This window comes from Schistocerca nitens, chromosome 1, assembly GCF_023898315.1.
Source record: "Schistocerca nitens isolate TAMUIC-IGC-003100 chromosome 1, iqSchNite1.1, whole genome shotgun sequence".
Classification (NCBI taxonomy): Eukaryota; Metazoa; Arthropoda; class Insecta; order Orthoptera; family Acrididae; genus Schistocerca; species Schistocerca nitens.
Genome location: NC_064614.1, coordinates 470,867,266 through 470,884,535, shown reverse-complemented (window position 1 = coordinate 470,884,535; position 17,270 = coordinate 470,867,266).

Here is a 17,270-nt window from a genome sequence, read left to right as displayed (position 1 = left end):
CACGGCCGGTCGTGGGCACGGAGAGGGGAGGGGGGGGGGGGCGCCGTTCTTCAGGGCGCGCGGCGCGCCTGCCGTGACGACATACTTGTGTGATGCAAATGGCGCCGGCCCCACGCATCAGCTGTTTATTCAAACATTATGCGACATCGTTTCTTTCTGGCGGCGCTGCCTTCGCACGGGCGGAGGGGAGGCGGCTGTCAGCGGTGGAACTCCCAGGCCGGCCGGCGGGGCGGCATTAGTCAACACTTGTAAAAAATTCATTTGTCGTGCCGCCGCCGGCTGTATCGCGGCGCGGCGATCTCGCGCGGCGCGGCCCGGCCCGGCATCGCGTGCGAGCCGGCCGTTGCGGAGGGCCGCTTTACAACTTTCCGCTAAACTGGCTCTTCCCCTGCCGCGGCGCGCGTGCGCCGGTCCCGGGCACGCTGTCACGCACTACAAGTGTTCCCTCGCCGCCTCAATCCAACAGACGCACTGGCTGGGACAGCATCAAGTGAGGATGCTAGCGTGTGCATCTAGGTCGCCACCACGAGAGCCCATACTTCCTGCGGAAGATGATTGCCCGCTTACTTAAATCTCCACTGGTATACCTTATTTTGGATTACTTGTACATGACAGCCTATTGGAGCACACCCAGCCCCTAAGGGTATTGGAGGTATCTTACCGCCGGCCAGTGTGGCCGTGCGGTTCTAGGCGCTTCAGTCTGGAAGCGAGAGACCGCTACGGTCGCAGATTCGAATCCTGCTCGGCTAATAGCGCGCGGCCCGTAGCAGCTGCGCGGTTCCGGACTGTGGCACCTAGAACCGTTCGGCCACAGTAGAAGGCTAACGTAATTCATTACGTAGATTCATGGATCGAGACTCTTTTCGTAGTGGAAGAGAGGGTTTTATCTAAGGTGCTCTCCGTAACTGAAAAAGATATTTACAGGCTAGATACAAACATGAGCCAGTCCGTAAAGCCAGATATATATATATATATATATATATATATATATATATATATATATATATATATATATATATATATATATATTATCGAAAGTTTCATAGCATCAAAAACTTGCAATGTGTAAGTTATGCTTACTTTCAGACGTAAACTGGCAGTCCTTTAAGATTTATGATTGGGGGAAATATTCAAGCCGTTGGCATGTGCAACAAGAACCTTTGAGAAAACAAAATGTGGAAAGAATTTTTGGAAGCCTGGTACGTTATTTTCCACACATCACGAGCTCAAGACGCTATCACCTGCGCTACAGCTTCGACATAGCAACCTGATCTTTCGATATGACATACACTGTCAAGACCGTATCTTCAGATGCCATTATTTGATAATAAAGTGCAAATTGTACCAAAACGACTTGCTTTTTTCAGCTCGTCATTGTTCCGTAGTACTAAAACGGTATACTTTCGTAGCACCAATGTTATAACACCAAAATCATGAACTACAGGAAGCCTTTATCTACCGATATGTAATTTGGTGTCTTTTTATTATAAGAAAAAATAGCTACAGCGACGCGTTTTCGAGAGGTTCCTAATTTGCTGATCCTTTGAAAGAGTTTATGTCCAGATCACTTACTTTCTGAGAACGAGAACGCACCAAACACAACGTCTAACTCCACACAATATGACGGATGCTACACTATGTGATCAAAAATATCCGGACAGCTGGATGAAAATGACTTACAAGTTCGTGGCGCCCTCCATCGGTAATGCTGGAATTCATTATGGGGTTGGCCCACCCTTAGCCTTAATTACAGCTTCCACTCTGGCAGGAACACGTTCAATCAGGTGCTGTTCCTTGGGGAACGGCAGCTCATTTTTCACGAAGTGCTGCACTAAGGAGAGGTATCGATGTCAGTCGGTGAGGCCTGGCTCGAAGTCGGCGTTCCAAAACATCCCAAAGTCGTTCTACAGGATTTAAGTCAGGACTCTGTGCAGGCCAGTCAATTACACAGGGAAGTTTTTGTCGTGTGAGCACTCAGCCACAGGCCGTGCATTATGAGCACTTGCTCGATCGTGTTGAAAGATGCACTCGCCATCCCCGAATTGCTGTTCAACTGTGAAAAGCAAGAAGGTGCTTAAAACATCAATGTAGGTCTGTGCAGTGATAGTGCCACGCAAAACAACATGGGTTGCAAGCCCCCTCCATGACAAATACGACGACATCATAACACACCGCCACCGAATTTTACTGTTGGCACTACACCCGCTGGCAGATGACGTTCACTCTGCATTCGCCACACCCACACCCTGTCATCGGACTGACACATTGTCTACCGTGATTCGTCACTCCACAATGTTTTTTCCACTGTTCAAACGTCCAATGTTTACGCTCCATAAACCAAGTGAGGCGTCCTTTGGCATTTACCTGCGTGATGTGTGGCTTATGAGCAGCCGCTCGACCATGAAATGCAAGTTTTTTCACCTCCCGCGTAACTGTCACTATCCGCAGTTTAGTTGAACGTGAAATTCCAGGCTCTGACGTCACTATCTCCTCGTCCACGCCAGTTTTCACGGCCCATGAGAGGATAGCTTAGCATTGTCCATTTTTGAACATTTTTACATGTTTTCCCCTTCAAATGCCCACCATATTCTGAAGGATGTCAGGGATGTCTTACCGATTGCAACTACTCTTGGTACTACCTCATAATATTGCATAAAAATCATGAGAAGTAAAACTATTATGTTTGTGTTTTTCTTTAATACTTTGTAAGTGGCGTGAATAAAAGGACGCTATGTGCAAGAAGCATGAAGCGCCCTTTGAATGTATCCTGATAGCTAAAAGAGCCACGCGCACTTTGAATAAGAAAATGCTATTTGACACTGAAATCAATATAAAAGATAGGGTCGCCACCAACTCTAGTCACACGACAAAGAAGAAGTAGCACTGAGTCGGAAAATTACTTAATTTATTAATAAGAAAAACTCACAAAAGAACATTCATTGTAAAGTCATTGATAAAGAATGGGATGTAGTTATTAATATAATCCAGGCATTCTTCCCGTGAATCAAATATTGAGTAAAGTAAAGAGGGCGTGAACACCATGCGTAAGTGCAGCCTGCAGCAAGATTCGTGAAAACACGATCTATTCCAGAGCATTTGTTTCAGATAAAAAAAGGGACACTAATCACTACACCTGTGCACATGGAAACGCTATAGGTGGGCCAACAAGGAAAACTACAAGGTAAATGGCGAAGGTAACGGCGACGTAACATCGGTACACAAGATAAGATTGAAGGCAATATTATTTATTCCTTAAAACATTGATGTAGTGCATCTATAGACTGCTGTTGCATGCTAACTATGTACAATTGCTTGTGAAATACTACACGTTTCATGACAGACTCGCGTGCCCACTCGGTCCGCGGAGACAATTTCTATGGACCGTGGCCAAATTTTAATCACATGAGACAAAGAAAATTCACAAATACACAAAAATTACCACGATCCGGAAAATATTAGAAGCATACACACACAGTTGTAGGCACATAAACATTCACACTAAACCGAGGGCACTTCAACATATGCAACTCCTTTGTGCTGCGTTCCTCTCACGGATCAAAGTCAAGACTGAATTGGGAATCAAACTGAAAGTCTACAAAAGCCTTGCATTCCCTGCTGCAACCCAGCACATAAATCTTTATAAGACGAAATTCGAGACCAAAAGCTAAAAGCTCCCCTCTCTATGTGACAACGCGCCACGCGGTCAGTCCAACTCACCCTTCTTCGACTGGGGCACAGCTGTGTACGCTTCCCGTACCGGCGGCAGACTGCCTCCCGCTTCTACAGCCTCTTCCACGCTCCGCGTTGACCGGAAAACCCCAGGATGCCATCTCCGCCACCAACCTACCGCAGGTGGATTTCTCACAAGTAGCGGAAACCTCTTTGCCGACTTGACCACTACGAGATTTGGCAATGAAAGGTGGCCACAGGACCCTTTCAACTTTCCTTATTATAAGTGCTGCTGTTACTCTGGCTTCAATACCATATCTTTGTTAGGAATATTGTACTGTCCGCCACTATTATTTTCGTATTGCAATACTCGAAGACTTATGTATACAGCAGTTGTTTGATGTAAATTTTTTGTGATCTCCCAAAAGAGTTTTTGTGAATAGTACATTAAAAACGATATGATAATTGCTCACTGATGAGCGAGGCCTGGACTGGGTGTGAGAAAGTCATTGTGTTTGTACTGAGGTAAGCTGGCCCACAACTGTTTAACTTGTGCTTGATATTCTCCATACTAGCAATGGTATGTTAACGTCAGAGCTGGTCCTTCACACGTTCTGTCGAGGACACATTTGAGAATGTTGCTGCCCGCAGGAGTACCTCAACATCACCCCAGACAGTTCATAGAGGTAGGTGGCATGTGTTGACGAACATTGTCCTCTTGATAAATAGTATTATGACGCTCTCGCACTAGAGGTAACACATAAGGACCAGAACGCCCGTGACGTACCGTTGAGCTGTCGAAGTTTCCTCAGTCACTTCCAGACGTGACCCGACGGCATAACCGATGGTCCCCCACACCATGACGCCAAGAGTAACACTGCCGTGCCTCTCCTAACGCAGGCCGGCCGCTGTGGCCTAGCGGTTCTAGGCGCTTCGCTCTGGAACCGCGGGACCGCTATGGTCGCAGGTTCGAATCCTGCCACGGGCATGGATGTGTGTGATGTCCTTAGGTTAGTTAGGTTTAAGTAGTTCTAAGTTCTAGGGGACTGATGACCTCAGATGTTAAGTCCAATAGTGCTCAGAGCCATTTGAACCATTTTTTCCTAACCCGGGAAGAATAGGACCTCTCCTCAGATGGCCACAATATATTCGCCAACGGGGCATAGAAGCGCGACGCATCACCGAACACAATGCGCCAGCAGTCCATGCTGCCCTGTCACAGCACTATTCCAAACGCAGCAGTTTCTGTTGTGGTGTTAATTGAAGCCTACGTATGGGACGGTAATTCCTTGGTCTGGCTGCTGCTGTTCGCAACAAGTGGTCTGGGATGACAGAATGTTGCAGGGAGTCTATTACTTGTTCCCAACTGTGAAGGTTTGCATTGTGCACAATACGTCTGTCCTCCCTTGTGGTCAAACGTTCCCCGCCGGTACCTTGACGACGAAATGCCGGTTACCATGCGCTCCTACATGGGGCCATTGTAATATCTGAATGTACCACATGTCTAGTTATTGCCGATCCGGGCAGCCGGTTAAATAGAGGCCCACAATGAGGCCGTTTTCAAACTTTGTCAGGTGCCGGTACCGTTGGTTCACACGAGTACGCGATATCCCTTTATCGTTCACAGTGATTACTCAACCTCTGACGCTGTTCCCGTCCCTTGTATAGCCTACCAGGCTTGGTAACAATACAGCAGTGCACTATAGTAGCCGTCCTATCTGTCACAGAAAACTGCAATTATAATCATTTACATATCCACCGGCTGTATGATTGGGTGCCAAGTTATATTGACATTCGGCCATGTCTTCTGGGTGGTTCAGCTTTTTTGTCCGGCAGAATGATTCCGTCAAACTCCCACGAGTGTCCTGAGGAACAACCTGCAGATATCTGTGTTTTCTGCAGTAGGTGTGTTTAGTTCAAATCGCCTTGTGTACCTCTCCTTGTTATTCCTATACAAAAAAATATGAGCATTGGAAGAAAATTTTACTTAACAGCATAGTGAGAGATAATATGAAGTATTAATTTGATTATGGATTGTTTTACCTTCACAACGCGATTTAACATGTTATAAAATGTTTTAAATTCCACTCTCAGAATTTTTTTTTGGACTTGACACACATTATGCAGCAAACACAGAATTTTTTTCAGGTTTAATTAATGATATCAAGTCTGACTTGTACACATGATACACCAACAAATACACTACTACCTCACTCTATTACAACCACAGCGACCAAAGTGGCACAATATTTAAGCATTTGTCAAGAATGTTATTCAAACTCACGTCACTTTATCCAAATTTAGACCTTCTGCGGTTTCAATAAACTGTTTAAGCCGAACAGTGGGACGACTCTTCGTCCTTTTCCACCCTTATCCACCCAAGATTGTACTCCATGCCTATAAACCACCCGCCGCTGTTATTTGCAACAACCGCTGTTTCCAGTGCAGACTGTAGCTGAACGAACCACAAGCAAGAGGCAGCCGCTGACATATTTGGCACCGCTCTTCTTGCTACTGAGCTCTTTGCATTCGAGGATTAACAGGGAACACCACGATCGTCAAGTACTCTGAATCCTCTAGCGTGCTCCTCCGGTCATTTGTGCACAGCTCTTGCTTTGTGTCAAGACACAGTATCTGACTGAATGATCCACTTCTCACCCGGAGAGACAATCAGTCACGTGAAGATGAAGGAGATCTCGGAGAACAAATTACCTAATTTTGAAGGCAGCCTTCTAAATGGATTAATAATTTAGGAGAATGGCACGAAACATTGCCTGTATCGTCACCTTGTCTTCTCCGCAGGATGTTTGTCCTCCGACATTTCTCTCCAGACACGGCATCGTTCAACCATTTCATGAATTTAAGAAAGCAAAAACCTTAACCTATTGGAGACTATCGCTAGTCACCAAACACTACAAGTCTAATTCCAGTATTGGTGAGCTGTGAAGCGACTCTCTCGGAGCGTCGTTGTTAGCGCTGATACGGCCTGCGTCCGTCTACTTCGGAGACCGACCTTCTCAGAGTGTGCTCTACGGTTATAATTTTCGCCTCGTTCACTTGAACTTTGAGCTATTTCACTGCAACACGTCAGTCAACCTTTACATTTCGCTGTAGTCGTTGTTCACCTCATACATTACTGACACATGCAGTTAGATATTTTCAGGTAATTATCCACAATGTTACCATCGGTCCAGCCACGTTACACCTTAACCAAAGACAAATGAAAAATTTACAAACGTGGTCGTTTCAGAAACATGCCCCGCTTCCCCTCTTAATGTTGAAACCTTATGCTCATCCTTCTTTTTTTCAAAACTGATAAAAGCTTCTTTTAACAAAGGGAACAGTGAATTTAATGAGTACGTATATCCTGTCAGTTTCACCATAAATCCTTCGCCAGTAAACATCATGTGTCAAATGTCATCAGTCACGCGCATAGGCAGCATATCTAGTACAGGGTAGTAATAAGACCATTCGAAAAATTATACTCAGCAAGCTACCGTCAGCGACAAGCTCTCCATCAGATCTACATAGATAAATGGCTTAACTATAGAATTTGCAGCCGTGACCAGTATAATATGTATCCAAATCATCGTCCAGCCACTCTCTCCATTGGCTTTAAATAACGGAAAATGGTGTGATTATTTCGTAAGCTAAAAAAATGTGATCCTTAATCAGCCCAAAATTAAGCTACTAGTCCGTCTCGAAGCCTTTTGTTCTTGACGGGACGGAGAAGAAAGTATTCCAACATATTCTAGATTCTCCATTGATGTTTCGTAGCTTATCTAAATTGTTCTCACACTTTTACACTCGTTATTCTCTTACATGGAGGAATTTAACACACAATAGAAGAGATCTGTTTCACAGTATCGAAGATGAAGAGGTGCTCATAGCTTTTAAGACGTGGATCTGAGAGCCCCTGTTTAGTAGACCTCTGTGCTTCGAATGATCGCTCTTGTGATATCTTCGAATACTGTCCATTCCTTCCGGCGTACAAGGTATAGGATATAATGTTCAAATGGCTCTGAGCACTATGGGACTCAACTGCTGTGGTCATTAGTCCCATAGAACTTAGAACTACTTAAACCTAACGAACCTAAGGACATCACACACATCCATGCCAGAGGCAGGATTCGAACCTGCGACCGTAGCAGTCGCACGGTTCCGGACTGCGCGCCTAGAACCGCGAGACCACCGCGGCCGGCTGTATATAGGATATAAATGTCTGAAATAGGGCTTGCTACAGCTGAAAAGAGACTGTAAGTTCTGAAGAAAATGCAGAAGGTATAGATCCTTTTAGGACTGGCAGAGCGGTAGTAATGTGCTGTAATTCCGTCAGTACGCGCAATTCCAAGAAAATTTGGTGTAAATATAGATCCAGATTGCATTAGTGAATATGCGAATAGAAAGCTGACAGTTTTATATTTACTGACGGAGACAGCAGCTGCCTTCTGTTAATAGTTACAGTACGGGCAGCATGTGAACTAAATCGCTTTTAATCCGTGGATGGGATGTCAGTCTATCGTTTCAGGGTCATTTCACGGTGCCCAGAACGAAACAGTCACTCAATCATGTGGGTTGTTTTTCTTAAAAGAAGTCATCTGACAGATCTCTGGTGATACAAGGATCAAAGCTGAATCCGCCGATACAGGGTCTGATGGCAGATGAGCAACCCAGAAGCTGTCATGATATTTGCAGTCAGACCTTGCCAGCACCGACGCTGAATGTTTCGTTCTTTCTGTATTTGTATCCACGTCAGCAAAATGGAACTACGGATGACATGAAACTCCCGTCCATATGCTGCTCCGATTAGCCGGACTGTAAAACGTCGAAGATCTTGCCAAATGTGTCCTGACAGTGGTTGTCATCATTCATATAGTCAGTAATCGGATACGTACATCTTGTCACTCTAGATGTTAATACCGAAAGCAGTTTGGCTATCGTACTTGTTAACAAAGTTAATCTTTTGCATTCTGTAATAGTTTGTTGGGAGGTCAAATTACATTATTTGTGATATTCTCAAAGAAAGTATATTACCGGACGTGGCATGTGTTCACAACAAGCGCGGTTCTGCCACCCATATTCACCTTTTCTGTAATTTCTCTAAATCCCGGATTGCTGATTTCATTCCCCTGCTCTGTCCAGTCCAACTTGTGTCCCGTTGACAACGGGGAATTAATTCTTTACCTCCTTCACTACGAATTTACTAATCACGGTTTATGACTTGGAAGTTGTAAGAGAACGGAGGCAACAAATCACAGCCTTGCATTTAAATTGTGTACTCCCTGTTTACTATCAAAAGTAATTCCTAAATTCAAGAGGATCATTCTCCCAGCAAGTCATAGGGTAAGATTAATTACTTTCCAAAGCCACAGGTATTATACACTCAAGATCCAAAGAAACTGGTACAACCTAATATCGATATCGTGTGGGGCCCCCGCGAGCACGCAGAAGCGCCGCAACACGACGTGACATGGATTCGGCTAATGTCTGAGGTAGTGCTCGAGGGAACTGACACCATTAATCCTGCAGAGCTGCCCACAAATCACTAAAAGTACGAGGGGGTAAAAATCTCTTCTGAACAGCACGTAGTAAGGCATCCCAGATATGCACAATAATGATCATCCGTGGGGAGTTTGGCCCCCAGCGGACGTGTTTAAACATAGAAGTGTTCCGACACTCTGTAACAATTCTGGATGTTTGGGGTGTTTCATTGTCGTGATACAATTGCCCAATTCCGTCGGAACGCAGAATGGAAATGAATAGATGCAGGTAATCAGACAGGATGCTTACATGCATGTCACCTGTCAGAGTCGTATGTAGACGTATCAGGGGCCAGTATCACTCCAACTGCAGACGCCCCACACTATTACAGACCCTCCACCAGCTTGAACAGTCCCTTGTTGACATGCAGGATCCATAGATTAATGAGATCGTCTCCATACCCGTACACGTCCATCCTCTCGATACAATTTGAAACGAGTCTCGTCCGACCACGCAACATGTTTCCAGTCATTAAGAGTCCAATGTCGGCGTTGACGGGCCCAGGTGAGGCGTAAAGCTTTGTGTCGTTCAGTAACCAAGTGTACACAAGTGGGCCTTCGGCTCCGATAGCCCACAGCGATGATGTTTTGAATGGTTCGCACCCTGACACTTGTTGATGGCCCAGCATTGAAGTCTGCAGCAATTTGCGGAAGGGTTGCACTTCTGTCACGTTGAACGATTCTCTTCAGTCGTCTTTGGTGCCGTTCTTGCAGGATCGTTTTACGGCCACAGCGATTTCGGAGATTTGATATTTTACCGGGTTCCTGATGTTCACGGTACACTCGTGAAATGGTCGTACAGGAAATTCGCCACTTCATCGCTACCTCGGAGATGCTGTGTCCAATCGCTCGTGCGCCGACTATAACACCTCGTTCAAGCTCACGTAAGTCTTGATAACCTGCCATTGTAGCAACAGTAACCGATCTAAAAATGGTTCAAATGGCTCTGAGCACTATGGGACTCAACTGCTGTGGTTATCAGTCCCCTAGAACTTAGAACTACTTAAACCTAACTAACCTAAGGACATCACACACATTCATCCCCGAGGCAGGATTCGAACCTGCGACCGTAGCAGTCCCACGGTTCCGGACTGCGCGCCTAGAACCGCGAGACCACCGCGGCCGGCAGTAACCGATCTAACAACTGCGCCAGACACTTGTATTTTATAGACGTTGCCGACCGCAGCGCCGTATTCTGCCTGTTTACATATCTTTGTATTTGAATATGGATGCCTGTACCAGTTTCTTTGACGTTTCAGTGTAAAATGACTTTAAAAGCCATGGTAGTGAGAAGGGGTCGGACATGCAAGACTTCCTCATCGATACTCGTTAGCTGGCGGATAGATTTGAGTATAGTGGTGCACAGCATTGGTGAATTGCTATAGATGAACTACCTTTCTCTATTGGTCTTGATTTTCCTTGTCCAGGAACAATTCGTGCCCTAGATATTTTAATCTAAGAAGATAGTGAAAGAAACAAATAGAGCTTCCGAAATGCAAATGAATAGCGTATTGCGTTTGGGCGTGACTACTGTAATAGGGAATAATTTTATATCCTGTTAGCTTTGTTCGTTCCGTCATGGGAACGAGATAGCGAGCTTGGCGTTTTTGTTAGCTTCTGGTGATGTCTTTGAACATACTGTATGCAATGTTGGATGTATCCGTTGCGCGACAGAGTATAGAGATAAAGGTGTAGGGTGGGGTCAGTTGGGCTTGGACACTACAAACCAGACCTCAATTCCTGGATTCCGTAGGTTAAGGAATCCGCAAGCATGCGCGAAATACATCTACAGCATTTCAAACACGTGATGCCACAAGCAACTTATACCATCGCATAGCAGAATAATTTTACTTTTTGATTTTAATCTACAACTATTGTATTGTACTGTATGTTAACCAGGGATCTAGAAACGACGGAGAGGCTCCGTCCCCGCCGCAGCCGAAGTGGTCCACAACCCCACGACGACGACCGCAGTCCACTTCACCCCTCCGACGCCCCACACCGAACCCAGCATTATTGTGCGGTTAGGCCCCCGGTGGACCCCCCAGGGAACGTCTCACACCAGACGAGTGTAATCCCTATGATTGCGTGGTAGAGTAATGCTGGTGTACGTGTACGTGGAGAACTTGTTTGCGCAGCAATCGCCGACATAGTGTAACTGAGGCGGTATAAGGGGAACCAGCCCGCATTCGCCGAGGCAGATGGAAAACCGCCTAAAAACCATCCACAGACTGGCCGGTTCACCAGACCTCGACACAATTCCGCCGCGTGGATTCGTGCCGGGGACCAGGCGCTCCTTCCCACTCCGGAAAGCCGTGCGTTAGAGCGCACGGCCAAGCGGGCGGGCATCTGCAACTAAATCAACGTTGATCCATTCCCCTGCTGCCTTACTTTCGAAAACGGCACGTTCCGTATTCAGCTGTTGACATACTCCTTCCAGCTCCCCAAATTAATCAGGATTCACTCCGCCATGGCGACCAAGTCATCAGAAAAGGTAACATAATCCCGTAACTATGTATCATATAAAGATGCAGTGTGGGCGACGCCTGTTGTTACGGAGTACAGAGTGCGGCACTGCCTGAAGGAGGCGCTAATTGTAGTCATTACTTTGCAGATGCTGTCAGTACGAGAGATTCAAGGTTGCATAAGTCTATTCAGTGGCGCCTAGAACCATCACATTATGTTTATCATCGACACGCCACGTTATAGACACCGCGGTAGCGCACACATCAACTGTAGCCATTATTCCAGAATAGACTGAGAGGGGAATCGTCAAAAATATTACACTTTTCAACTCAGCGCCACAGAAACGCCCTTCATGTGCCAGTTGCTATCAGGTGTATGTGGTTTCTGGATAATAAAGGCAGGTCTAAAGGCCTGTTGCTTGCCGACTCAGCCCGTAGACATCTACGAAGACAGTTTCACACTCACAGCCGTGCTCTAACGTCTTGTCAACGTCATAGGTGAAGCTTTACCGTCATACAGACTAAACAACAGTTATTCCACGCTTTGGTCATCGTGCGCGGTCCTATACGTGCTCGTAATTGGGTACATCCAGTATCGAATGAATCCACACATGCATTACTGTCATAGCAGCGTCCCCTGTACGATGCGATAAGTAACGGTGTGAGGAACGCATTTACCTCAGACAGATCATTCTGAAGCGTTGGAACTCAACGATATACTGACGGCGGCCGTTGTGGCCGAGCGGTTCTAGGCGCTTCAGTCCGGAATCGCGCTGCTACTACGGTCGCAGGTTCGAATCGTGCCTCGGGCATGGATGTGTGTGATGTCCTTAGGTTAGTTAGGTTTAATTAGTTCTAAGTATAGGGGACTAATGACCTCAGATGCCAAGTCCCATAGTGCTTAGAGCCATTTGATATACTGATATCGCGTCCTTCGATGTCAGTAAGGCATTCTAGGTTTACCCGTTTCTTCTTCATCTGGAGGTTCTTCACTGACTGAACTTTGTCAAATACTGTCATTTTCGGTCTGCTGATGGTTGGTGTAGCCCACGTCTCTCTAATGTTAAACACTTACCGTTAGTAAAAATTGGCACTGTAAAATGTTGCTGAACCTTCAGTGAAAGTTGGTCTCAAGGTAACTTACTATAAAACTAAAAATTCAATGCAGGGACAGACACAGAGATAGAAGCTCAGCTGGTGGGCAATGTGCACAGATTTCTGTCTTTGGACGAGAAAATATCACCTGCAGGCAAATAAAGGCATCACAAATACTGCAAGAACTACGATATGTTGCAAAGACAGTCTGCGAGGGGAATGGACCTACCCGGAAACGCAAATTGTCACATCACACATACAGTTGGAAATACCAACTTATGTGCAACGAAGACGGCTGCCTCGGGGACAAAAGCATGTATGCATCTGGAGAAGGAAGTACGGATACGCAGATCAGCACTAGACCATTATGAGAATTTCAAACCAATTTCAAGTACTAGAATGAAGTTCTTACATGTATCGCTGAAAGAACGGATGCTGTTGACGATCCACAGTGTTCGAAATACTTCGAAATTAATTATCTGACAGCGAATTTCTTGACATCATCGATATTAGATACAGTAGATGTACACCTAATACAGCTTTTGTCAAAACATTCGCAAAATTATACAAAAATCGTTAAAACTGAGTAAATCCCTAGGGCGCGATGCAATACCTATCAGATTCTAGTCCCATTTTGCGCCTGAGTTATCCCTTCTGTTAACTATAATGTATCGCAGATCTCTCGAACAAAAAACTGTGTCCAGTATCTCGAAGAAAGCACAGGTCACGCATGTCTACAAGAAGAATCGCAGAAGATCCAACAAAACTACCGTTCAATATCCTTGACATCCAAACATTTTAGAAACCTAGAACTTATTCTGAGCTCAAAGATAATGAGGTATCTCGAACAGAACGACATCCTCCATGACAACCAACATGGATTTCGAGAACATAGAACAGGTGAAGCCGAACTCGGATTTTTCTCACACGACATCTTGAAAGCTATGGATGAAGGCAGTCAGGTAGATGCAGTATCTCGACTTCCGGAAACCATTTGACTCAGTACCACATTTACCGTTATTAAGAAAAGTACGATCTTATGGGATATCAGACGAAATTTGTGACTGCAATGAGGACTCCTTAGTTGGGAGGACGGACCGTAGACAGTCATGAACAGATGTAGAAGAAACTTCGGGTGTACCCCATGGAAGTCTGTTATGTGTTTTGCAGTTAATGTTGTGTATTAATGATCTTGCTGACTATTAATAGTAACCTCAGACTTTTCGCTGGTTGTGCAGCTGTCTATAATGAAGTGCAGTCAGAACGAAGCTGAGCAAATATTCAGTCAAACCTTGATAAGATTTCAGAGTGGTGCAAAGACTGACAACTTGCTTTAACGGAAATTTAAAACTGCGCACTTCACAAAACGAAAAAGAAAAAGAAATAGTATACTGTTAATATAATATCAGTAAGGCACAGCTGCAATCTGTAACCTCATACATATGTGTGTTTGTAACATTAGTAGGGACGTGAAATGCAATTATCACATACGCTGAGTCGCCGGTAAAGCGGGTAGCAGACCGATTTACTGGTAGAATACTGGGAAAACGCAACCACTCTACTACGGAGATTGCTTACAAATCACTCGTGCGACCCATGCTAGAATATTGCTCGAGTGTGTGGGATCCGTATCAAATGGCACTAGCAGGGGATTTGAACGTATATAGTGAAGGCAAGAATAATGGTCGCAGCTTTGTTTGAGCTGCGGAAGATTGGCGCAGAGATGATGAAAGAGCTGAATGGTAGACTCTTGAAGACAGACGGAAACTATTCCGAGACAGTCTACTAACAAAGTTTCAAGAACTGGGTTGAAGTGATGACTCGAGGAATATACTGCAACTCCATACTATCGCTCACAAGGCGTCGTGAGGACAACATTAAATTAATTACAGCACGCACTGAGCCATTTAAACAACCATTCTTTCCACCCTCCGTACATAAACGGAACGGTAAAATCTGTAATTGGCACAGAGGGAATTACATTCTACCAAGCACTTCACAGTGGTTTGCAGAGTATAGATGTAGATGTAGAAGACTGAGATTTGTCCAGCACATCACGAGGATGGACAACAATACGTTGACCACAAAGACATGAAGCCCTACAGGTTTAACAGCGAGCAACTGGATGAAAGAAATCGTGGAGGCTTTGAAAGCATTTAGAGGGGGAAAAGTCCATATTGCAGAGAAACGGTGGAAGATCGTAGGTAGCCACACAACAGGGTCCAAATTGTGATCACGGAGGCAAGGAAATAGAAGGAGAGAGGAAATGTAGATCAATTTCAAAGGAAGACCCTAAATATCTGAAACGAACTACAGGGTAAATAAATAAATGTCGTGTGACTAGGGCCTCCCGTCGGGAAGATCGTTCGCCGGGTGCAAGTCTTTCGATTTGATGCCACTTCGGCGACTTGGGCGTCGATGGGGATGAAATGTTGATGATGATTAGGACAACACAACACCCAATCCCTGAGCGGAGAAAATCTCCGACCCAGCCGGGAATCGAAGCCGGGCTCTTAGGATTGACACTCTGTCGCGCTGACCACTCAGCTACCGGGGGCGGACAATACAGGGTGAACGTTAATAAAACAGACAAACTGGAGGAACGGATTCATGACAGGAAATGGAGGAAAATATCCTATGAACGTGTGTCCAAAAATGAATCATTGGCACGGTAGATGTCGGCGATGACTGACAGTTCCTCTGATGACGTGCTGTGTGTTTCTTGTGTGTTGCAAGATGTGTGATAGACGTAGCATATTGTAAACAGGAGAATGGGCGGGTATTCAGGTGGGGAACAAGCCGACATGGTGTTTCTGTACGGGCAAGCAGATGGAAAGGGTCGAGAGGCCAACCATATCACGCAACAATTTAAGTTCTTTTTTTGGCGTTTGTGTGATCATGTTTCCTTTCAGACGAACGTGCAGGGGGCGGCAGACTGTGCATTCACCAGATATGGAGGACTTGATTGTACAGGATATTGTACATCTACATCTACATACATACTCCGCAATCGATCATACGGTGCGTGGCGTAGGGTACCTCGTACCACAACTAGCATCTTCTCTCCCTGTTCCACTCCCAAACACAACGAGGGAAAAATAACTGCCTATATGCCACTGTACGAGTCCTTATCTCTCTTATCTTATCTTTGTGGTCTTTCCGCGAAATGTAAGTTGGCGGCAGTAAAATTGTACTGCAGTCAACCTCACAATCTGGTTCTCTAAATTTCCTCAGCAGCGATTCACAAAAAGAACGCCTCCTTTCCTCTAGAGACTCCCGCCCGAGTTCCTGAAGTATTTCCGTAACACTCGCGTAATGATCAAACCTACCAGTAACAAATCTAGCAGCCCGCCTCTGAATTGCTTTTATGTCCTCGCTCAATCCGACCTGATAGGGATCCCAAACGCTCGAGCAGTACTCAAGAATAGGTCGCACCAGCGTTCTATAAGCGGTCTCCTTTACAGATGAACCACATCTTCCCAAAATTCTACCAATGAACCGAAGACGACTATCCGCCTTCTCCACAACTGCCATTACATGCTTGTCCCACTTCATACCGCTCTGCAATGTTACGCCCAAATATTTAATCAACGTGACTGTGTCAAGCGCTACACTATTAATGGAGTACTCAAACATTACAGGATTCTTTATCCTATTCATCTGCATTAATTTACATTTATCTATATTTAGAGTTAGCTGCCATTCTTTACACCAATCACAAATCCTGTCCAAGTCATCGTGTATCCCCCTACAGTCACTCAACGACGACACCTTCCCGTACACCACAGCATCGTCAGCAAACTGCCGCACATTGCTGTCCACCTTATCCAAAAGATCATTTATGTAGATAGAAAACAACAGCGGACCTACAACACTTCCCTGGGGCACTCCAGATGATACCGTCACCTCCGATGAACACTCACCATCGAGGACAACGTACTGGGTTCTATTACTTAAGAAGTCAAAGTAAGGCCAAAGTACGATCATGTTATCCGGCATAACAACTTCTACTATACCTGCCACCTACAATCAAAAAATGGTTCAAATGGCTCTGAGCACTATGGGACTCAACTGCTAAGGTCATTAGTCCCCTAGAACTTAGAACTAGTTAAACCTAACTAACCTAAGGACATCACAAACATCCATGCCCGAGGCAGGATTCGAACCTGCGACCGTAGCGGTCTTGCGGTTCCAGACTGCAGCGCCTTTAACCGCACGGCCACTTCGGCCTGCCACCTACAATCCCATGGAGGCCACTTCGAACATGTGTCGTGACGTGGATGCGGTGCAGCTGTGTACCGTGTTCCGGGACGATTTTTTGTTGTTGCACGCACACCGTTCATTTCCGAACACGTGACCATATGACCTTTTTTCTCCATTTCCAGTCAGGAATCCGTCCCTGTAGTTTCCCGGTTTTATCAGTGTTCACCCCGTATAGATCAGTAAACTGTTGGTACACCCTTCTACACGTCTTCCTAGATCTCTCAGGGTGTCGCAGCTT